The sequence below is a fragment of the Phyllostomus discolor genome, chromosome 6 (genome assembly GCF_004126475.2).
Source record: "Phyllostomus discolor isolate MPI-MPIP mPhyDis1 chromosome 6, mPhyDis1.pri.v3, whole genome shotgun sequence".
Classification (NCBI taxonomy): domain Eukaryota; kingdom Metazoa; phylum Chordata; class Mammalia; order Chiroptera; family Phyllostomidae; genus Phyllostomus; species Phyllostomus discolor.
In genome coordinates, this window is record NC_040908.2 from 55271467 (window position 1) to 55295819 (window position 24353).

The 24353-nt window shown below is 33.0% G+C and overlaps 1 pseudogene; it reads right to left on the reverse strand.

Annotated features, from left to right (window-relative positions):
- LOC114498513 overlaps nt 1–13831 on the reverse strand; it is a 33784-nt pseudogene extending 19953 nt beyond the window's left edge.
- Between the last annotated feature and the right edge of the window lie 10522 nt (nt 13832–24353).

The window sequence follows — 24353 nt, forward strand, 5'->3', positions numbered from 1 at the left end:
TTTTTTTTTTTTTTTTGACTTGGTAAGAAAAGTTTCTAGATATCATTATGGAAGATTTTCAAACAGATTTCTTTCATAAAACTTTTTTTATGTAATAGGTAGAGAGGAATAAAATTAACCTGATTTCTTAAGTAGCACCAGAGAAGTATTATTTCTATTTAGAGCTATGTCCTTTTATAGACTATCATTGTCAGTTATGACAGAATATAAAACCATGTGGAGAAATTCAGTTAACTTAGAATCAGGCATGGGAGACAGTGTATCCCAAAGCATCCAATCAATAGTTTCAAACTACAAAATAAATTTAATCAAATTTTCTCACTAAAAATTATTGAAGAGTTTTATTCCATCAAAAAACATAATAAATATTTTAAAGATTTATTTGCACCTGCATAAAAATGTAAATAATACAGTGCAATAAACTTGTACCTATAACATTCATAAATAAATATGCATATAATACAGATGAGTAGTTACTTTGTAGTAATGGGATTATCATAAAGTTTGAAAAGAGTGTTCTACATGTATGCTTATTTCCTGGAAAACTACATTGCACATGAAATGATATGGATTCTTGCTCTCCCTTACTTATGGAAAAGTCTACTATTTTTAGGAGCTATAACTCAAAAGGAAAACTTTTAACTCATCCCCCAGTTGGTCCCTGTGCCCTCCCAAGTTCTTTTCTGAGAACTGAGTATTCATGAATAGATGGTAGCAAAAGGAAGAGGGGTACTAACCATCTTCCTGGATCACAAATGAATATTGTTCCACTTTCTAGAGCTGCAGAATCCATGTTTCTGAGTCTGCAATGGAAAATGTGATTTAAAATATCACTTCAAGATGGGGATAGTTTCCAAAGTAATGTCTAGGCCACTTCTGAGATAAAACAAAAACTTGTTTGTTTTTTCTTTTCAAAACAGGTGCCTTTACTAGAGCATCATTCCAATTCCTCAAATTATGTTATCAGTTTTATAGTTTAATGTTGTGATGGTTATTGTTTTGTTAATGTTATTGTCAGGTCATCAAGAGAATTTTAGTAATAAAAAGAGAGAATGGGCAATTGTAGGAAGATCAAAGAATAGAACATTGGGAGTGTATATTAGTGCTTTATTGTTTTCTGTAAACATTTTCAGTATATTTCTGCAATGTAAAATGTTCAGGCACTTTCTACAAAAACTTTCTGATCTGAGATAATCTTCACTGCTTTAAGCTAATTAAAAGGATATCCCAAATTGATTGATCTCATTTAAGACTCATAATATAAATGACAGATTTTTCAGAAGTCATCAACTGTAGGAAAAACATTCACATCAGAACTACCAAGGTTTTACATAACACGATTCCTTTTTTTCAATTCATTGTAATTACTTCAATAATTAATGAAGATGAAATGTTTATATTTCAATAAGCACTTCTCCCTCTATCCCCTTTCATCTTTAATTTTGTCCTATAAGGTGAAAAATGCTTTGAGCTATATTATAGATCTCTGAACTTCACAGAAAACTGATATTACATCATCCTGATGAGAAATCCACACCAGACATCAAAAAAGAATAGACGCATACCCAGGAGAAATAATCAAATATCAGACCCATGATAGATTGCAGACTAATCAATTAAACTTTAAGTTTTATAGACATCTGTAACAGAATAACCTGTACAATTTTAAGTATCACTTGCAGGTCCATCCTTAAGCAAAGTAAGAGGTTAGAGGTTTGTCTAAGATAGCTTTCAATTTCCTCCTTTAGTGCTTTTCTTCACCATTCAAATGTTCAAAATACTTCATTTTAATATGGTGTTTTCCAAAAGAGGCACTAATTAGAATCCAATTTCTTTTATGATATTAAATTTAAATTGAATTGACATTAATTTCGAATCCAATGCCACATATAATATTTCATCACATACCTGCCAGAACCCTGCCTTGAACATTTTGCAATAAAATTTTAATGGGAAGTAGAATTAAAACAAAAAAATTAACCAACATCGTTAAAGTTGCAGTACTAAAAATTGCCAGATTCAGAGGTGCAACCTCCAATTATTTTTCTCTCTTTCTAAAATTTCTTGTCACATCATTTGCATTCAATAAGGTTTTGGGAGAATATTTTGGAGTTGTAGACTCAATTTGATTTGCCCTCAAATCATGACATGGCAGTTGATAAAATGTGAATACTCTGAGTCTGACTACTCAGGTTTAAATAAATCCCAGCCCTGACATTTGCTATCTATGTGAATTTGGGCAAATTTTACTTAAATTGTCTGCCTGTCAATATCCTGAAAAACAAAACATGCATAAAACATAATATCCACTCAAGGATTTACTAAGGAAATTATAACATAATTTACATAAAACATTTACCACAATTCCTGGCTCATGAAAATCATCCAAAATTCATCCAAAAATCATGTACTTAAATGATTTATTAGATAAGCTTCATTAGAGCAAATGAATATTTTTCTAACTGCTGTATCTTCAGAACTCCACCAGGCCCAGTTCCTGACACACAGGAAAAACCCATCTAGATTTTAATAGAATAAATGAGTTAGTTGATGAATTAATGAATCAATGAATTAATAAATACAGTGTCTTGTCCACAAGCATTGCTTGTTGATAACAGCAATATAATTATATTGGATTTTGAATGATCCCTTGTCCTTAATCTGTTTCAGGTGTTCCAACATATGGATGTTCAATAAGCATAATTTAAAATGTGGAAACTGATGTTTTTCAAGAAGAATCAGAGGGCTTTCAGCATAGGTATTCCATTATTAAACTCTGTTAATTTCATCTTCACCTGCTAAAGATATATGTCAAGAGAAATACAAGATTTTTTAAAAGTTTATTAAATTTTATTTTTTATAAAATTTAGAAATAGAACTGCATGAAATAGAACTGGTTATTACCAAAGTCTATGAATCATTTTTATGATAGTGGTAATTTGTACCTTTATAAGACCTGCACTTCGATATCACCTGAGTGACAATGTCTATTGTTATAGTGTCCTAAAAAATCAGATAATAATGTTAAGTGTAAAAAATATATACTTGGGAACATCTATTTTTAATTTATACTTTCATTGGTCAAATATCATTTTGAGTTAACTGCATGCATGCCTGCCTATTACTAAAGATAAACAATTTCTCCAAGTTTATGACAATAATTTTATTTTTACAACAAAAATAGCTTTATTGGTCAATTGACTAAATCTCAAAAGATCCCCAAATAGATGATTCAATAATAATATCAACATTTTGGACAAACATTACCTTAAAAGTTATTGACTTAATGATATAATTATCCAACAGCTTAAATTACAGACTTAGACCAGCATTTTCTAATAAATTTATCTGCTCATTTTTAATAGGAAATTGCATTATTTTGGTATCCTTGGTGAGCAACTGACAATATCTGCTATGAAAAATCTCTGGGCTACAATTAGCATGCCTAAATTCTATGACATATATTGTTAGGATCTCAATCATCCATGAATATTTCTTAAGTCTACTCTGTCCAGAGATGGTCTTTGTATCCAATTTAATGCTGAATCAGAGTGGTTAGTCATTAGTAACTGGTTAGGCTCCTGAATTTGCATAGGCATATGCCTGCCTCTTCGTCCTTTCTTTTTACCACTAATTTGTATGAATCTACCTCTAATCAGAAACCTCACATAACCACTTTGGATTCTTGCCATAGAATGTAATCTACAATCTCAGCTACACACCTTTGGTAAAAGTCTCAGGAGAGATAGAAAATGTTGAAAAAGGTGACTCATGATATAAGAGGCACATTCATTTATCATCATATTTCAAATTTCCCTTTAGGGAAAGTCAGCTTAAGAATTATGTGAACCTGCACTAAAATTTCTGGCCTATTCTTATAAAGTTGCTTTTTTAGCTTGTATTTAGCAGTGAGGAATATTATAAGGAAAAGGAATATTTTTGCTATGGATCACCACAATGTAACAAATGAAGTCTCTGGAAAAAAAAGGTTAATTAATTGAAATTTAAAAATAATAAAATAAATCATTTATTTTAATTTTATAATGTGTATATGTATACATACAATAGAAATATATTTAAAATGGCCCTGGCTGGCGTAGCTCAGTGGATTGAGTGCAGACTGCGAACCAAGGTGTCGCAGGTTCGATTCCCAGTCAGGGTACATACCTGGATTGCAGGCCATGACCCCCAGCAACCGCAAATTGATGTTTCTCTCTCTCTCTCTCTCTCTCTCTCTCTCTCTCTCTTCCCCTTCCCTCTCTAAAAATAAAAATAAGGAAATTTAAAAAAATATATATATTTAAAATGGCACATTATTTATATGTATTATTTATTTACATGTATTATCCTTAAGATGTTTCATGTGTTTAACTCAGGGATTCATTATATCTTATACCTCACCATATTTGGGCTCTTTTTTTTTGAGACCTCAGAGTCAAATTTATAACCCATGTCATCAAAAGAAAAAAATTTTCATAATATTTTTGTGCACTAAGATTACTCCAGGTTTACCTTCTAATTGGTCTCCATTTATTGTGATTTTCCCTAATTTACACCTATTTAATTTCATGCATTTAATTATATATTTAAAGAATATGCCCTGGTTGGTGTGGCTCAGTGGATTGAGTGGCAGCCTGTGAACCAAACAATCACTGGTTCAGTTCCTAGTCAGGGCATATGCCTGGGTTGTGGGCGAGGTCCCCAGTAGGCGGTAAGGGAGAGGCAACCACACATTGATGTTTCTTTTCCTTTCTTTCTCTCTCCCTTTCCCTATCTCTAAAAATAAATGAATCTAAAAAATGATCATACTTAAAAAAAATAAAGAATGTGCATATATAACACATACACAAGCACATACCAGGTTACAGGAGGTTTTGCCATAACTATATTGCCCATGGTCCAACTATAGTCACTGCAAAGTCCTAGATTATCAAATACATATGTTCTCTATTTTAGAGATACCTGACCTCTTACTAACATTTATTTGTCACCTTATCACCTAGACTTTGTAAAGACACTTCCTTTGGCTTTCATGCCTCATAATTTTCAGGATTTTCACACTTTTCATGTTTCTTAGACCTTCCCACATCTCATCTGTGAGCTCTTTATTTTCTTATTCCCCTGTCTTTCTTTTTTTCTTTTTTTTTGTCAATAGAAACATTCAAATGGGACAATCACATCTATTGGAATAGGTTCAATTATCACCTGCTATCATTATTTAAGAAATCCAAATATCTGGGCCAGAATCTCTTCTTTCACACACAGTTGATTATTGGCATACAAATTCTTAGAGTATGAATGTATAAAATTAATTATGATCTTTCCTCTCTAAATATGTTTACCTTCTCAAACTTCTTATCCAAATAAAAGGTCCCAAGTCCAAATACTGAAAATCATTCTTAAATCAGCACTCACTTCACCACCAATGTTCAACCAACTACCAAGTTCTGACACCTCTAGTATATACTAGATATTTCCAATATCTACGATCTATTTATCCCTCTCACCTATTGCAATTCAGGCCAATATCATCTCTCTCCAGCATTATAAAATGTCCTCACCAGTCTCTTGTTCTCCACTAAAGAGACTCTCTTCAATGTATTCTACAGATTGCAAAAGAGATGTGATTTCCCTTTGCAGAATACATGAAGACCTTGTAACAGAGAGGAACATGAGAGGATCAGACACTGATAGAAACCACTGGTCAAATGCACTGAGAGACTGTGGGGTGACAAAAATATTGAAGTATTTGAACCAGGTCAAATAATGCAAGACTTTGTTGCCATATTAAGGACTCAAGTCTTTATTCTAAGCGCAGTAGGATAGTATTGAAAGATTTCAACTAACTGAACATTATTTTTTATTGATTATGCTATTACAGTTACCCAATTTTTCTCCTTTGCCTAAACAACATTATTTTTAAAACAAAGTAGTTCACTAACAGTGGAGTTTGCTTTGCAGCAGGGGTCTACAAAGTAAGGCATGCAATCTGATAGATTACAGGGGAAGAAAAATTAGAGCTACTATTTAGTCTCATTCTTTTAATGTCCCATTTCCCATGCTTTTAAAATGATGAATCAAAGGGCACATATTGAGACATTGCTCAGAAATCATTTTCTATTAAAGGATGCATGAAGCAAAAAGTGTGTATTTTCATGGATGGGTGGAAACCATTTGCACAACTATTTCATTACATAAATGAGGAGTCAATGTTATCTCATATTTTGTTGGTGATGGCTAAGAAAGAGTCAAATAGATTCATAAAAGAGATATTTTTAAAATATTTTTAAAAGAGTCCCTTCTTGTCCTGACCAGTGTGGATCAGTTGGTTGGGCATCGTGCTGCAAAGTGAAAGATTGCCCATTTGATTCACAGTCGGGGCACATGTCTGGATTGTGGGTTCAGGTCCTGGTACAGTGCATGCCAGAGGCCCCTGGTCAGAGCACATATGTGAGGCCACTGATGGATGTTTCTCCCTCACATAAATGTTTCTTCCCCTCTCTTTCTCCCTCCCCTTCCCTTATCTCTAAAAATAAGTAAATAAAAGCTTAACATAAGTGAGTCCCTACTTCAATATGGTCTAAATTAAATGGATTGCTATAGCATCCAAACATTTTCTAGTGATAATAAACATTGCCTTGCACATCCAAAGGTCAGGGAGGTTAAGATTTAATGATCCGTGCCTTTTAGAGTATGCTTACTAAACTATTCTGGGAGTCAGAAAAGAGAATAAATTCAGAATAAAACTTGAAAGTGTTATAAAGCGAATATTAACTTTTTTAAAAAATAGAAAAGTCACCTGATTCCTGAGACAACAAAGAAAAAAGATGGCAGAGTACCAATCTGGGTAAGCCATAGGTAATGACTTTGAGTGTGACAGAAACAAACAGGCTTGTTTGTTCCCTCCACACTGAAGTTTGAACTTATTTTCTTTTTCTCTTTTTTATAATGTTTTATCTTTTATGTTACAGTTGTTGGGCATATTTATTTTGATGATTACCTTAGATATCTACCAGCCATTTGTTGTTACAAATGTTCTAACACATCAAATCACATAGGGACTTCAAAATATTCATGCTATTCCCCTTTCTTTGGAATTCCTATGAAGATATCTCCTATACAGATATCTCCCATAACATGACACATTTATGTTTCTAAAAATTTCAAAAGGTAGAGATTTGTTTTGACTTGTGACACATAAGAAGAATTTTGAATTCTTCTTTCCAATCTACTTTAAATCATTGATGCTGATTTACAATGAAATATGTTTTAATAAATACACAGTAGATTATACTAACCCTGAATGGGAGAGGATAGATCTATTGATATCTTGAGCTTTATAAAAAATAAAACCATTTTAATAATGAATTTAGTTTTTATAAGATTATTTTGTGTCATGGGGGAAAAATCCTATAAGATACATGTTCATCACCTTTTGGAGTGAGCATCGGGGAATGATATTCCACAGAGCACAAAAAACACATTATATAAAAAGACTGATATTCATATCCATAAATTGAGCAATATTTTATCTTTATTTAAACTTCACACATTAGGTTCTTTCATTCATTATTCTGTTGGATAAAATAATGAACACAAAGAAATATTATTTTTATATAATTATCATATTTTGGGAAGTACACATAAAACATCTGTTCTAAAACTTTTCCCCTTATCTATTATTTTGATGGAACAAAAACTGTCTTTTAGGTAGGTAAAAAATTAAAACTTTTGGTGTTCATTCTTCTCCCTGTAAAAATACAACACATAGAAAAATCAGATTTAAGAGTCAATTCTCATGAATTATTTTCAAACTATACATAAAATGTATGTATGATATTTTCAGAATGTGTCAATATTTGAAAACTTTTTAAGAGTAACATTTATAGTTCTTAAAGAAGTACAGGAGAATCAAAGTATCTATAGTACTTCAAACTTCAGTTCTCTTTATGAAAATCAACATGAGCACAGAGGTAAACTACATTTCAGGAACAGGCTAGAGGTTTTTCAATGAATCTTTTCAAACTAGTCCCATTATTTTTCTGATGGTAAAGACATCTCAAAAGAAGCACGATATGGTCTATGAATACCATCAAACCTCTTTGCAGTCTTACATTCAGCAATAGATGTTAGATTTACTTTTTATGACAAGATAAGTATATTCCAAATGCAGCTATTATAAAAGTAGCTGACATTGTGAATAAGAAGGGGGAAGAAAAGCATTTCCGTTGCAGCTAATTTAAGGAAACTAGACAGATATCTGTTATTACTCAGAATAGCCGATGGATATCAGAAAATGCTCATATAACTTGTGTGACCATTATCAGTGCCCTTTTATTAAACATTCTTTCCTAGGGATATTAGATTAATTTGATGAACATGGAAAATAACTTTCTCACAGAATCTTGGAAACATCCCTGAACTCAAGGTGTTTTCCAACAGCATAGGAATTAGTAAAACAATGCCTTAACTCCCATTAAATGTGTAAAATATGAAAAAAAGATACACATACATAATATTTTTCACAACATATAGTTGTCTAGGCCACCTTTATACATCATTCATTATCACTGAACATAAACTTACAGTAATTGAAGAGTGTGCTTTTAGGAGATAGTGCAAAAAAGAGCTCATTACTGGCATAAATTCCAGGTCAAGGACACTTGCCCACAAAGTGCAGTTGTTCATAGGGATTTTCACCCAATATACTAAAAGAACCTTATCTTGATCTGTCCAATCATTGTGTGAAAGACCTTAAGTAAAGAGAATCTTTGTGTTCTTACACTAAAGACATTGCCCACCTATATGATTTTCACAAACTAATCTAACATTAATAGATGAGGCCTTTTGAAAAACACAAAATATCAGGTCTGTGACAAATTTGATCTCTGAAAAACAAATTACAAAAAATCATAAAATTATTTTAGATAAAAGAGAATGCATCCATTTTTAATGTGAAATTTAGCACTCTGGCTTAGAGCACTGTCTCTTTCATTAAAATTATCAAATTCATGGTTATAGGGTTGTGGTAGCATTTCCTAATTCTTTGTTAACTCTGTATGGCAGTGACAGGCTCAATTTCCTTTCTAATATTTGTAATTTCTGCTTTCTCTGTGTTTCTTGGACAAGATAGTAAGAGGTTTATCAATTTTATTTTTTTCACAAGTTAGGTTTAGTAAATTAATGTTCCTTATTGTTTTCTACCCTCAGTTTCAACAGTTCTGCTCTAATATATTTTTTAATTCTTTCCTTATTGTTGCCTTGAGTTTAATTTGCTTTTGTTTTTCTAATTTCATCACTAAGATCAACGAACTGGGATCTGTGTTCCTGTTCCTCTAATGTTACAGCCTTTCAATAGAGAAAGCTACATAAAATGAAGATATTTTGCCTCCACTTTTATTCCATTTGAAATATTTCCTAATTTTGGGGGGATCTGTGTTCCTATGCCTCTAATGTTACAACCTTTCAATAGAGAAAACTACACAAAATGAAGATATTTTGCCTCCACTTTTATTCCATTTGAAATATTTTCTAATTTTTTTTGTGAACCAAGTGATGTTTATAGATATGCTGTTTAATTTTATATATTTTGAATTTTTGAGATATTTTTCTGGTGGTGTTTTTTTTTCTTTATTTTTACTACAGTTTTTCAATGACCATTTATCCCTCTTACACTTTTCACCCCCCACAATCACTACACTGTTGCCCATGTCCATGAGTCCTTTTTCCTCTTTGATTGACCCTCCACTCCCTAACACCCCCGTAACTGTCAACCTGCTCCCTATCTACGAATCTCTCTTTATTTTACCTGTTAGTTCAGTTCGTTCATTAGATTCCACATATGAGTGAAATCATATCATATCTGTCTTCTCTGACTGGCTTATTTCACTAAGCATAATGTTCTCCAGGTTCATCTATGCTTTGCGATGACATGGTCACAAAGAATAACATCTTCTTTTCTATAGCCAAGTAATATTCCACTGTGTTAATTCCCATAGTTGTTTTATCCACTCATCTACTGATGGACATTTGGGCTGCTTCCATCTCTTGGCAATTGTAAATAATGCTGCAATGAACATCAGTGCATTTACATTCTTTTGAATTACTGTTTTGGATCTCTTCAAATATATTTCCAGAAGTGTAATCTCTGGATCATAAGGTAATGCCACTTTTAATTTTATTGAAGTACCTCTGTACTATTTTCCACAATGGCTGCATTAGTCTGCATTTCCAATAACTGCATTTTCTCCACACCCTTGCCAACATTTGTTTTTGTTGATTTATGATGATAGTAATTTTGAAAATGTGAGGTGATATCTCATTGCTGTTTTAATTTGCATGTCTCTGATGATTAGAGACATTGAGCATCTTCCCATATGTCTATGGGTTATCTGTCATCTTTACAGAAGCATCTGTTCAGGTCTTTTGCCCATCTTTAAATTGGATTTTTTTGGTGTTGAGTTTTATAAGTTCTTCATAAATTTTTTATGTTAGTCTCTTATCAGATATATCAGTAAATACATTTTCCATTCCAGGAGTTGTCTTTTTATTTTTTGATGGTTTCCTTTGCTGTGCAGAAACTTCTAGTTTGACATAGTTAAAATGTCCATGCTACCCAAGACAACCTATAGATTCAATGGAATTCCTATCAAGACACAAATGACACATTTCACAGAACTAGAACAAATATTTCAAAAATTTATACAGAAGCACAAAATGCCCCTCATAGCAACAGCAATCCTGAGAAAGAACAAAGTTGGAGGAATCATGCCACCAAAGAAGAAACTATAATATAAGGCCAGAGTAATCAAAACAGGGTGATATGGGCATAAAAACAGACACATGAAGGCTCTCTTTTTCAAGGATGCCTGGATCATCATGCTGCAGCTGCCTGCATTTCCCAAAGGACGGTGTTTTGGATGGAAGAAGGGACTGTGGGTGCAGTGTAGGATGAGGCTAGCCAGGCAGAGGGTGGCAGGGTTATTCTTCTCCAGGTGTTCTAAGGGGGATGGGCTTTGAGGCAGAAGTCTGCCATTCTTCCAAAATTGTGTAGCTTTTGTATCATATGCTGTTTTAGTTTATAAACTAATCCTATAGAAATAAAAAATTTAAAAACTAAGGGGCAATGATAGAATAACTAGAGTTAAAGGTTTTAGCCTTAACTAATAGGCCTATGCAACTATTGCATGTGGGAAGCTGTTGTACCTGGGTTGATCATTATATTCCTGATTATAGTGTGTGTGGGAGGCTGGGCAATGCTTCTCTTTCACATCAATGTTTCTCTCTTTTTCTATCTCTTCTCTCTCTAAAGTAATGAAAAAAATGAACTTGGGTGAGAATAAAAAAATATATACCCATGCACCTTTATTTAACTAAAAAGAAAGAGAGAGACTTCGGACCCCAAGTCAGAGATAAACCTGGGTTTCAAACATATTTCCACCACTCACTAGCTGAGCAAACTTGTCAAGTGACTTTCTTCTTCTGGACTTAAATTTTCCCACCACAATAGGAATATATTTTTGTTGTTTTTATTGAGGTATAATTGATATACAACACTGTATTAGTATCAAATGTACCACATAATGACTCAATATTGGCATATATTGAAAAACTGTCATCAAAATAATTCTAGTTAACATGTGTCATCATACATAGTTACAGTTCTTTTTGTTGTCATAGGAAAAATTTTTTATTTTTTTAAATTCTCAATTGAGGATATGCTTATTGATTTCAGAGGGAGGAAGGGGGAAGGGGTAGAGAGGGAAAGAGAGAGAAATATCAACACAAGAGAGAAGCATTCATTGGTTGCCTCCCATACAACCCTGATCTGGGATCAAACCCACAACAGTTTGGTGCATGGGACAATGTTCCAACCAACTGAGCCACAAGGCCAGGGCTGTCATGAGAACTTTTGAGAACTACTCTCTCAGTAGCTTTGAAATATTCAGTACAGTATTATTATTATTGATATGCATATCATAAGAATTGATTTTTATCATTGTCTAATTCCTTTAGCTTTAGAAATATTTTTGCTCTGAAATATATTTCTTTCATAGTAATGTAGATATTTAAGCTTTTAAATAAATTAATGTAAGAATATGTTTCATCCTTTTAATTGAACATATCCATATATTTATATTTAAAGTAGATTTCTTATAAATAGTAAATAATTGGATATTATTGTAGATAGTTGACTATTTATTATTAAATTTGAAAATATATTTTATTTGTGTGTTTAGATTGTATCTTTCAATGCAGGGGTGTCCAACTTTTTGGCATCTCTGGGCCAAAATGGAAGAAGAAGAGTTGTCTTGGGCCACACATTAAATGCACAAACACTAACTAAAACTTATGAACAATATAAAGGTCTATGCATAATTTTCATGATATTCACCACTACAGGTAAGCAAAAAAGTCCTCATATAATAACCTTAATTATGCAGCGGCCCTTTCAATAATCTTTTAAAGTCATTGAGCAGGTCCTAAATTTGTGATCACTAATACAGAAAACATACATATCTAAGTAATAAAAAGTCATTGATTTTTAAAAATTTGTTTTATTAAAGAAGAGGGCAACACAAAACTAGTGGGATGTTTGACATTGTATTTGAGACACTAGTGCATTAATTTCTGTTTTTATAGAAGTACTTGCAATTCTCAGTGAGTTCTCCAGGTGCTCATCAGATATTTTGGTTCTAATTTTACTCATAATGTGTTTCATTCTTGAAAATAGTTTCTCACAAATGTAGGTGTTGCCAAATATCAATGACAGGAATAAGGTGTGACTGTGAAGTAAGGGGTATTTGTCTCTGGGAAGACAAGACCTATGGAAGTCCAGTAGAGAGATACGATCAAAGTTTTAAGTTGAATGTCAGATTGCATCTCTATGCATTCCATTTAAAAATTGGCAGGTCACATATTTATGCTGACTGAAAATGAAGTTGCAAATATAGCAAAATATTGATTATTTTCACAGAAATCTTGAAATCTGTTTTCAAATCCTTGTATCAAATAGAAAAGCAAGGCCGCATATTTTTCGCTGTTCATAGGAATACGTTTAGCCAATGTGTCAAAATGCTTTAACATTGTTTGCCTTAATTTCAGCTTGCCATAATTTCAGTTTCATTTGGAGCACTGTTATTGTTTGAACATGGTATCGGTAAATTGGTTTTCACCTTGAAGATGCATGTTTAACTCATTTAAATGTGCAATTAAATCCACTAAAAATGCTAAATGTGTGAGCCAGTTTTCATCATCAAGTTCCAGCACAAATTTGTTTTTTGATACCATAAGTGACTTGATAACATGTTGCAAATCACAAAATCTTTTCAGCATTTGGCCTTGACTTAGCCATCTTCCAAAAAATAAATGATATTGCCATAGTCAGCATTAATACTTTTAAGGAATTCCTGGAATTGGCAAAGATTCAATCTTTTGGTTCTTATGAAATTCACGGTCTTGATGATGATTTGCATGATGTTATCCGTTTTTAAAGCTTTTGCACATAAATTTTCTTGATGTACTAATTCAATGCTACTTCATCAAATGTGAGTTTGGAAGCAATTGCATGGTCTTCTATTAATTTTACAAGTCCCTCTCTTTTACCTCCCATCGCCAGGGCACCATCAATAGCTATACCAGATATGTTAACAATGGACAAAGAAAATTGCTTTAACATATTTTTTACTGCTTCATATGAATCTCTTGATTTAGTTATGTCTTTTAATGACACTAAAGAAGCCATTTCTTCAGTGAGTTTATATTCATCATCAATACCTCTAATAAAAATGGCAAGTTGAGCTGTATCTGTAGCATCAGTGCTATCATCCATCTCCAAAACATAAAATTTGAAATTAGCAGCTCTACTTTCTAAACTTCTTCAATAGATTTTCCAGTTTCTTCAGTTTGTCTGGCTATAATCTGGTGAGACAAACTGATTTTAGAAATATCTCCCTTGTTTGCAGGGCAAATTATATCTGTCATACTTTCTATACATTGCTTAACAAATTCACCATCAATAAATGTTTTTTATTATTTTTGCTATTAAATATGCTACCACATAACTAGCTTTTACAATGGAATCTGCCTGAATTATAACTCTTGAAAAAAAATTTTGTAGAGAAGACAGACTTTTCCTCAGTTCTGCTATTTTGTCCTGACCACACAGTCCTTCACACGCACTGAATTTGGCAGCATGTTTTTGTACATAATGCCTGTTCCAGTTATAGTCTTTGAAAACTTGCACAAATTAAGTAGAGTGCCTTACTATTTGCCCCAACAAAAAAAGTAGTCATCTGTCTATTTTTCAATGAACAATCTTCCTTCGTCCATGTTTTGGGGGGTTCTTTTTTCTTTTGAGATTCTGTAAAAGACATGTTAGGATTAAAAAAGTAATAATACATAAGGAACTTTATTTACTTTTATTATTCAAGTTAATTGACAGGAAAATAGCAAGGTTTTGGCCCTTTCACAGTCTTCTCGGCTGCCACTGCACGGCTAGGCAGAGGGCCAATTGTAAAGCATGGCAGGCCATGTGTGGAGGTGCAGCAGAGGTATGGAAGTACCTTTAGTAATCAAATAAGAATGCTGACCTGACCTCTGAATAACATTAAATGCCTAACATTGCAATGGTAGGTTGAAATACTATTGATGACCGCTGCTAAGTCACTGTGCATACATGTAACGTATGATGGTGTAAATTCTATTGCCTGGGCTTGGAACAGAGAGCACACTGGAAGCCACGCACCACCATAAAACTGAAGCCACACATACATGCAAATAGTGAGAGCTCACAACATTTATTTTACATGACATTTCAACATGTGATCACAAAAAAATCTCATAATGTTTTAAGTAAATTTACGATTTTGTGTTGGGCTGCATTCGCAGCCATCCTGGGCATCAAGTGGTCTGCAGGCTGCAGGTTGAACACCTCTATTTTAATGAAATCACTTATATATATGCTTGATTAAAATCTATATAACTGCCAGAAGTTTTAAAATACTTTTAACTGTTCATGTTTGTTTTATGCCTTTTTTGATTAATTGATTATCATTTATTCCTCTTTACAATTGGCTTAAAATGCTTTCTCATTTTTTTGTTACATAGTTACCCTAAGCTTTACAATATTTTTATAATCTTATTTCTTTTATTGCCACATTTTCATATGTTGGACTTCTTTCTTAACTAAGAAAGCTTCCTACAGAGAGTAAATAAACATTTTTGTTTACATTTACTCAAAGGTTGAGCATTCATTGTGGTAATAATCTCTGAAAGTAACCACCCTTCCCAAAACTTCTTGGTATCAACAACAATGGTTAAACTCAGGATTATCTACGAAGCCCCTAGAACCCAAATATATCATCTTGAGAATAATTTTGGACAATACTATATGTTAGATTCCTGGAGCCACTAAAACTGAGTGACAAAAACTAAGTGAGTTTACAATAAACTTGCATTGTCACACAGTTGTGGGGGTTAGGAGTCCCTAGTCAAAATGTCAGCAGGGTTGGTCCTTCTGCCTCTCTCACCTTCCGGTAGCCTCAGGCATTCCTTGGCTCGTATGTGGTCCTCCCTATAAATTCCCATTATCTTTCCTCTCTGATGTGTCCCAAATTACCCTTTTTTATAAAAACACCAGTCATAATTTATTAAGGCGCAATCTAGTTATCAAATTTTTACTTAATTATTTCTGTTAAAAAACTGTCTCTAAAAAAGGTCACATTCTGAGGTGCTAGAGGTTAGGACTTCAACATATATATTTTGTGGAGGACACAATTCAAACCATAACAAACCTCTTCTTGGAATTGTGAGGTGATTCTCTATTTATTTAAAAACAAATAAAATGGGGAAATTCATAAACTTGAAGTACAAAACTGATACTCCAACATGAAATTCAACTTACAAAACATGCATTAATATGTCTATAATTCTTTATTTTGGTTCTGCAGTGCACAGAATCATCATCCTCCAAAACTGAATTAAAAAAAAGACCAAACAAAAAATATCTTTTTTTTTAAAGATTTTATTCATTTATTTTTAGAGAGGGAAGGGAGGGAGAAAGAGAGAGAGAGAGAGAGAGAGAGAGAGAGAGAGAGAGAGAAACATCAGTGTGCGGTTACTGGGGATCATGGCCTGCAACCCAAGCATGTACCCTGACTGGGAATCGAACCTGCGACACTTTGGTTTGCAGCCCGTGCTCCATCCACTGAGCTACGCCAGCCAGGGCTAAAAAATATCTTCAAGCTGTTTAATAACTTCAAATTATCTTTAACTAATTGCAAAATATAATGTGGAAAAACGAAAATTCTCATTAGCATGTTAAATATTTCTAAGACCAATATTATCACATACATGTATGTATATTAAACATGTTGACTCACACATTAACACTGTTAAAAGTTTTATAACTCTTCATTTTTCTAAAAATAGTTATATAAAGTATGCATCACTTTCTCAAACAAATAGATTGTGTAAATGCTAATTCACCATATAATAATGGATTGACAGCAATATTCCTGCCTCCCAGGAAATAAGTTTTATTTGACCTCTACTTTGACAGAAAAAAAAGTAAACTTTCACTCATTTGGTTACAGCTGAAAACTTTTGAAGACTTCAATACAATTTATATCCAGCTTTGAGTCCTATTCCTGGAGTGTTTTTCAGCTCCTAGGTTCATAATTCTACAAATGTCCTGTTGTTTCTTCACCCTGTGTGAAGGTATTTTTTCCAGGGCATTTATAACTAGCCTTCTTATCTAATATAGTAGAAAGGACATAAAATCATTAAAAGAAAAATATACAATTTACTTTTCATTATTTTATCCCCAGAAATATAATAATCTGGTTCCATTCTGACTAGATGGCATTACTCAGAGGCAACTTTAATTTGAAGCTGAGTTTACCAGCCTAGCTGATTTCTGCAGTTCCTTTTCCTTCAGTGTAGTTGTTCTGCAACATTTTCAAGAGATTTGAAAACAGATAATTGATAAAGAGAAGGAAAGAAGAAAGGAAGGGAGGAAGAGAGGAAAGAAGGAAGGAATTCCAGCTCTTCTAGTAAATATGATCATAATGTAACACTTTTTTTCTCTTCTCATTCTTTTCTGAGATTGATCCTTTACTCTCATTATCTCAGTAGATCACCTATTATCAATCAAAAGTTATTCAAGTAAAAATCTACTTTTTTACTACCCCAAAAGTAAATCTGAAAGGTGTGCATTCTTGTTAGGTAAATGAGTCATTTGTCATTGAGCTTCATTTGGGTTTTGGGAGATTGGATTCTCTCACACAAATGAAAAGATGGTATACATAAGAAGGTGTTTCTAGCCTACTTAATGCTAATGGTTATGATGAGTGTTTTTACATCCTAATCCAGCAATATTAGAGGTCTCCTAATCCAGAGCTAAAAATAATCTTTTATAAATGAAGCAGAGGCATACCCACACAGCTCAGAAATGGTGACTTAAACCATCCCTTGAGTTGTTGCGAGATGTCACATGATACTGCCAGAATACTCACTTTATTCTTTTCTGTCTGGCAAAATTAGGACAATGCTTAATAGTTTTGCTAATGTATAAGTTCTACCTGGACCATCTATTGTCTTCCTAAAATATCAGAGAAATAAAAACAAGATAAGGAACACTCTGCTCTTAAAAAATCCTATAGATCTTAAGATGCCAGATCTTACCAGAGAAACAGTATAATTTGTTAGACATTCCTCAAAAGAATAAAGATTGACAAACGCTTAGAAATGTTAAGCCACTGTTTCTTAATGTATGTGTTTCAGTTCTATTTATAATCACAGTTTACTTGGTCTCACAAAACTCTTGGATCTTGGCCTCTTGCTCAACAGAAGGCCTTGGGTGCCACTGTCACAGTCCCCATTGCCTAACATCCCGTTCTTGGGCCTCTGTCAGGAGAGGGTTACTACGTCTACTGCTACAGGAGATACACAAACACAAGAATCCAGGTCCTAGCCTTCTAGATTGGAGATTGTGGCTTATCTCTTCACTGTCAGTTTCAGATAAAAATTACACTATGAGTCATAAGATCTAGTTCCTGCAGCAGCTGCATGAGGGTAGTCAATAACTCAACTTGAAAGCATACTGGAATTAATGAGTCATGAGGCGAAATTTGATCACTCAGAGACAAGAGTTGGAAGGGGGTTAGCAGTTGAATATATTTTGTCTTTTTTCCCCAAAATGAACTAATGATTGAGAGGGAGGTAATATATGACCTGTTGAAGATAATGCGCTTGATGTATCAAATGGCCATGTTTCCTCATGAGCTGTGGCTAGCTCAGAAAGGCATCATCCTACATTTACTTTCCCTGCTGCCCTGCCTCACTTTCCTTTCACCCTCACTTTTATTCCCCTGGGATTCTACCTTCCAAGAAAGCATACGCATATAGGTTTTGCAGCATAGGTAGTAGACGTATTATTGCCTTCATTTTGTAAATAAGAAAACTGAATTAGTCTGTTCAGACTGCCATAATAAAAATAACATAGACTGGATGGCTTAAACAGCAAACATTTATTTCTCAAAGTTCTGGAGGCTGGGAAAGTCTGTGATCCAGGCACCAGCAGATTCAATGTCTGGTGAGAGCCCACTGCCTGGTTCATTGATGACAGTTTTTTTGCTGACTTTTCACATGGTAGAAAGGACTAGTGACCTCTCTGAGGCCTCTTTCATAAGACCACTAACCCCATTCTTGAGGTTCCATTTTCATGACCTAAAGACCTCTCAGGGCTCACTTCCTAATATTATCACACAAGACATGAGGCTTTTAACATATACAAATTTGGGAGGAGGGCACAAACATTCAGTCTGTAGTTTCTAACAGAGGTAGAAAGCTGAAAATGCAACTAGCAGAAAATCAGTGTGTAGAGTCTAAGTATGAAGATTTTTCTTTAAGGCATTTTTCTGTACATTATACAGCCTCCAAATATGCATGGGCAGAATAGTTTAAGCAAAAAATACAAAATCAACTTGTAAGCCTTAACAATCCAACTAATCATGTAACCATAATCAAATTTATTGGAAAGCTATCAAAATTCCTCTTTACTTTAGGTATAAGAGCCACCTTTGCCTATCCTATCTGGTAAGAAATGAGTAGGAAGTTCACGCACATCCTCCTCTTCTACTGATGGCATAAGGCACTGCTGTTTTCTGACATAATGAAAAGAAAGATCACACACAGAGGGATATGGTTACTCGAGACTCTGCTTTGTTTTCTTCTTGAAGATAATCCCTGTCAAAAATCAGATAGCTTCTACAGGAAGGGTAGAAATGCAGCCTGCAATATGGTTTTTAAGAGAAACATGATATCACCAAGATTCCAGAATAAATTAACTAAAATAATTTATTCTTCTTGACAGAAAATTTTATAATCCACTCCACATTTTCTAGCTCTAACTTTGATTTTACTAAAAATTCTGATTAATAATTACTCTAAATTCTCTCCCATATTTACTGTTGAATGTCTTTCATTCATATTTTTTTGTGCTTAATTCTGACCGAAATGCATTGCCTGTTGTAGCATCCAAACTTACTGTGATGTTTAAAGAGTATTCCTCTGGGACCACACCCATAATTTTGTTTTAGACACATCCAGATTTAGGGAAAAAGTAATATCTTCTATTGTTCACTTGTTTGTCTGCTAAATAATAGCCATTTATGTTGTATGTCTACAGACTTAACAAATGACCAATGTTAATTGAGCTCCTATTATGTGTTGAGCATAGAGCTTGGTATGAGCCACCCAGAACCCTTTAAAGTACATAAATCCTGAGTATTCTAAATAAATACATGTGAAACACTAGCCAAAATAAATAGTGTATATTTAAGTGTTAAATGATGTGGTGATAGAATTACTTTTTATCTCTCCATTGAATATTAACAGCCATTATTCCTCTGCATTACCTGATAAACCCATTGGGAAAAAACTCATCATCAAAGTCATACTAACCTTGAAGCAAAATGTTTGATTTTTGAGAAACAAGCTTTCATTTTCTGAAAGTATCATTTTTAAAAGTATATACTAAGCAGTTAGTACAAATAGTTCTTACAAAATTTTTGCCTAATGCAATACTCTTTATGATCTTATGCCTCCAGTTCTTGATAGGCCATTTAATCATAATATTTATTAAAATTCTGGAAATATTTTGGAGCAAAAGTGCTCTAATATAAATGGATATTATCATGGAAACAATGTCATAATGGTTTTCTAAATACAATGAACTATATCAGAATGATGATGATGATGGTGATGATGATGAAGACAGGAGAATGATGATTTTATTTTTGTTTTGTTTTACCTTTTTACCTTGAGCATTATTCAAAGCCAGATCACCTATATGAGATTTACTTAGAATTTGTTGTTGTTGTTGTTGTTTACCTTGTTGGTTTTGATTTTTTGATTTTTAATTGGTTGTGATAATGTATTAGTCAATATCCAAAAATTGTAGACAATGTAATTGCAACAATATGTATTGAGGATTTAATACCATTTTTTTGCCCTGTATAATGCATAATTTTTTGCCCAAAATTTTGAGCGGAAAACAAGAATGTGCATTATACTTGGGTAGTACCTGAAACACCTTGTATCCATTTTTTAGTTTTGTAATTATTTGCTACATAAAATTTCTTGTACCATAATATGTTCAAAAATAAATGCTAATATTCATTTATAATAAAAAACAAATATCTAAATATAAATTCAAATGATTAAATTAGAAAATTAAAACAACAGTTTTTTTCCTAGAAGTTTGGGTCAAAAACATAGGTGCCTATTATACACAGGAGTGCATATAGTAACATACAGAGTCTAGTTGGATCAATTTAAATGTTTTCCATGATTATGTTTGGCCTTTACTGCAAATACTACCTGCTGTAGTCAGTTTTGTCTACTCAACTAAGCTATGGAGTGTCCAGATAATTGGTCAAACATTATTCTGGACATTTCTGTGAGGCTGTCTTTAGATGAAATTAACATTTAATCAGTGCACTCAGTAAAGCAGATTCCCTGCCTTACTGTGGATGGTCCTCAGCCAAGTACCTGAAGAAGAAAAAAAAGGCTAAAAATCCTCTGAGTAAGAGAAAATGCCTGCCAGATACCTTTGGACTGGGACATCAGTTTTTTCTTGTCCTCTGACAAAAAGGATTTTTCCTGGGTCTCAAGTCTGTGGCCTCTAAGCTGAAAACACGCCATCAACTCCTTTCTTTTTCCTCTAGTTTGCTAACCTACCCTGAAGATCTCAGAACTTTTCAGCCTCCACAACCACATGAGACAATTCCTTATAATAAAGCAATTTAGATAGATGATAGATAGATGATAGATAGATAGAGATAAATACTATTACTTCTTGGCTCATCTCTGAGTAACATTATTGTAAGTTTCTACAACACATATGAATAAATTAATCACATATCATACAAAGATAATATTTTTCTCAATTATCAAAGAATATGAGTCTATATTTAACCAATAATATATAACTTTTTTATAGCTGATACTACAAATCAAATTCAAATTCAGATTCCTTGCATAAATAAAGATACATAATTATACAAATGTGTTCTTTCCTCCTGCTTATCCTAGTTAAATGACACAGAAGCCTTCCAATTATGCTCAGCTTCAGGTAAAAGTTAATTTATTTTAAAGTTCTTTATAAAATATCAGAACAGTTTTTAAAAAATAATTTATTTTTATTGATGTCTTTGTTATATAAGTATATTTAATTTTAAAAATTTCCCAGAAATAAAATATTTATTTATAAAATACCTATGAATTATGAAAACACTTTTATATCCTTCAGATAAAAATGCATAGCCATATGCCACAGGATCACAGTAAAACTTTCATCAGCAATCACATCGCTCAGTCTCTAAATGTCAAATTATAATTGGCATTTAAGATAATTGCTTCAGGATATATATCACATATCTTTTTAAATACCGGTTGATATTTTTAGCGATTATTTCATTACTACTAAATTGAGTACTAGTGTCCAATTAGACATTAATTACCAGTCTAAATACAGCTAATGCTCTACTCAGGATGTCACTAGGCATTTTAATTTTACTAAATGAAATGCAATGAAATTTAACTTTGCGGATTTTACATTTCAAACACTCCTTTAATTATAAAGGTTTATTTGAATGGAATAGAACAAATGCTCTCTAACCTTCAAACTCTGGTGAAATTAAACATGATATTTAGTGGAAACACCACGGGAGCTTCAAGGGGAAAGGCCGGTAAAGATCCTGTAAGAAACCTCCCAGTGAACACCATAAAATCTCTTCCCTGTTCAATTAGCCCCTGCTTCAACAACTCTGGCAGCAAAGGGTTCAATTGTTGCAAATGTCTTTCTTTTATTAAACAAAATATTCTTGCTTTAATTTCAATCTTTCATTTTACTTCTGCCCTTTGGAGCAGAGTAGAATAAATTTATTATCCCTTTTAAATATTTGATGATAGCTATTCTATTATTCCCCTGCTTTACTTTCCTCAGGGTAGCTGGTATAGGTCGTGTTCATCTTCATCATTTTTGTTGCTCTCTCTTTAGCAATCAGCATTATTCTTATAATGAGGACCTCAAACATGGGAGTAATATAACTTCAAAGGCCCCTCAATTCACACCTTGTTTTTAAAAACAGAATAAACCATATTCCCTAAAGAACCACCAGAAATACCTAAGAAGGCCAGAGGTAGGTGGTTTTGCCTTTTTTTAAAATACCACAGTAACACTTTAAAAAATAATTCCTATTTTTAGGGACTTTTATTATAAGCATAAATACTAGGTATAAAATAGACAGGGGGAGGTTAAGAACAGTATAGGAAATAGAGAAGCCAAAGAAGTTGTGTGTATAATGCATGGACATTAACTAAGGGAGGGGAGGTGCTGGTGGGATAGTATAGGGTGGAGGGGAATGAAGGGGAGAAACAAAAATGGGACAACTATAATAGTATAATCAATAATACATTTTTAAAAAGGGGGACTTTTAATTTGTAGGTAACAAGATACTGCAATTCATCCTTGTCTCAAAATTTAGGCTTTGTATATTAAAAAAATAAAATAAAGTATTTTAGTCCATAATCAAACTATTCAGGAAACATTTTATCATTTCTTACTTAATCTCATCTTCTTCATCTTAAACATACCTTTATTTTGACAAAAACAATAGCTATATTTTTCTTTTCAAGTTCTTATTCTTGAGTTCTTATATCTAAGATACACTAATACAGTTTTTTCAAGAAGGTTACATAGAAAGTAGCACACGTGCAGTGACCCTGTGTATGTGAAAACATCTTTCCTTTACTTTCAGTCTTAAGTAGAGTTTTTATGAATGCAATATCCTTTGGACACAGCCAATGTGAATGAGAGAAGAGGGAAAAAATGTCAGACTCCTGAAAATACTTAGTTCAAAAGAAGGGGAACAGTCAAAAGTGTCAGATCAAGACACCCTCCTGTGACATGTAGCCATCTCTTTTTTTAAAGGATGTTTCTCAACAATGCCTGAAGGTCATTATAGCCATAAAATGTGATGACTCAGAAATCAGAAGATATGTCTTTCCTATAAAAATATAAATACAGCACTGAAAAATAAAATTGAGATAATGAATGGAGTGCAGTTTACTATGAAGACAAAATTAAACTCAGAAAATAGATGCATATAAAATATAAAATAGAGTAAAGAGACAAAAAATTCAATATATAGATATTATAGTTTTAAGGGAGAAAAGAACAGGTAGAGACACTATATTTAAAGCAATAATTGGGGAACAATTTTTATCTGAAGAAAATAGGCAATTTTTATAAGACAAACTCAGTAAGAGACACTTCTGTGAAACATTCCTTACTGAATTATTTTAATTGCAATATTAAAGAAATAAATCATGCATATGCTAAAAATAAACAATGAAAGGAAAAAAACAACTTTGGACAATGGTTACAAACACAAGGCAAAAGAATCAATCTGGAGCATAGCTATACAATGTTGAGAGAAAAATAGATTGTGAACTAAAAAATCTCCATTCTAACATGTTATTATTTACATGTATAGAATACAGGAAAACACTAAGTTACTTGTGTATCATTCTCCCCAATCCTCAGAGATATTATGCAGGACTTACTTGTCAAGCTTTTATTCTGTGACTGGCTGATGAGTGAGAAGAGGTCTATTTCTAGTGGGAATCCCTCTCTCTGCATTCCCCGCCCTGCACAAAAACTTTCCCTGGAGCATCCATTATAACACGTCCACTCTGTTCTGCTCTACTAAACTGAACTGTAACCTGAGGAAATGTCCTCTTTCTAATGCTAGACATTGTGGATGGCATATTTACCAAAAAGTTCT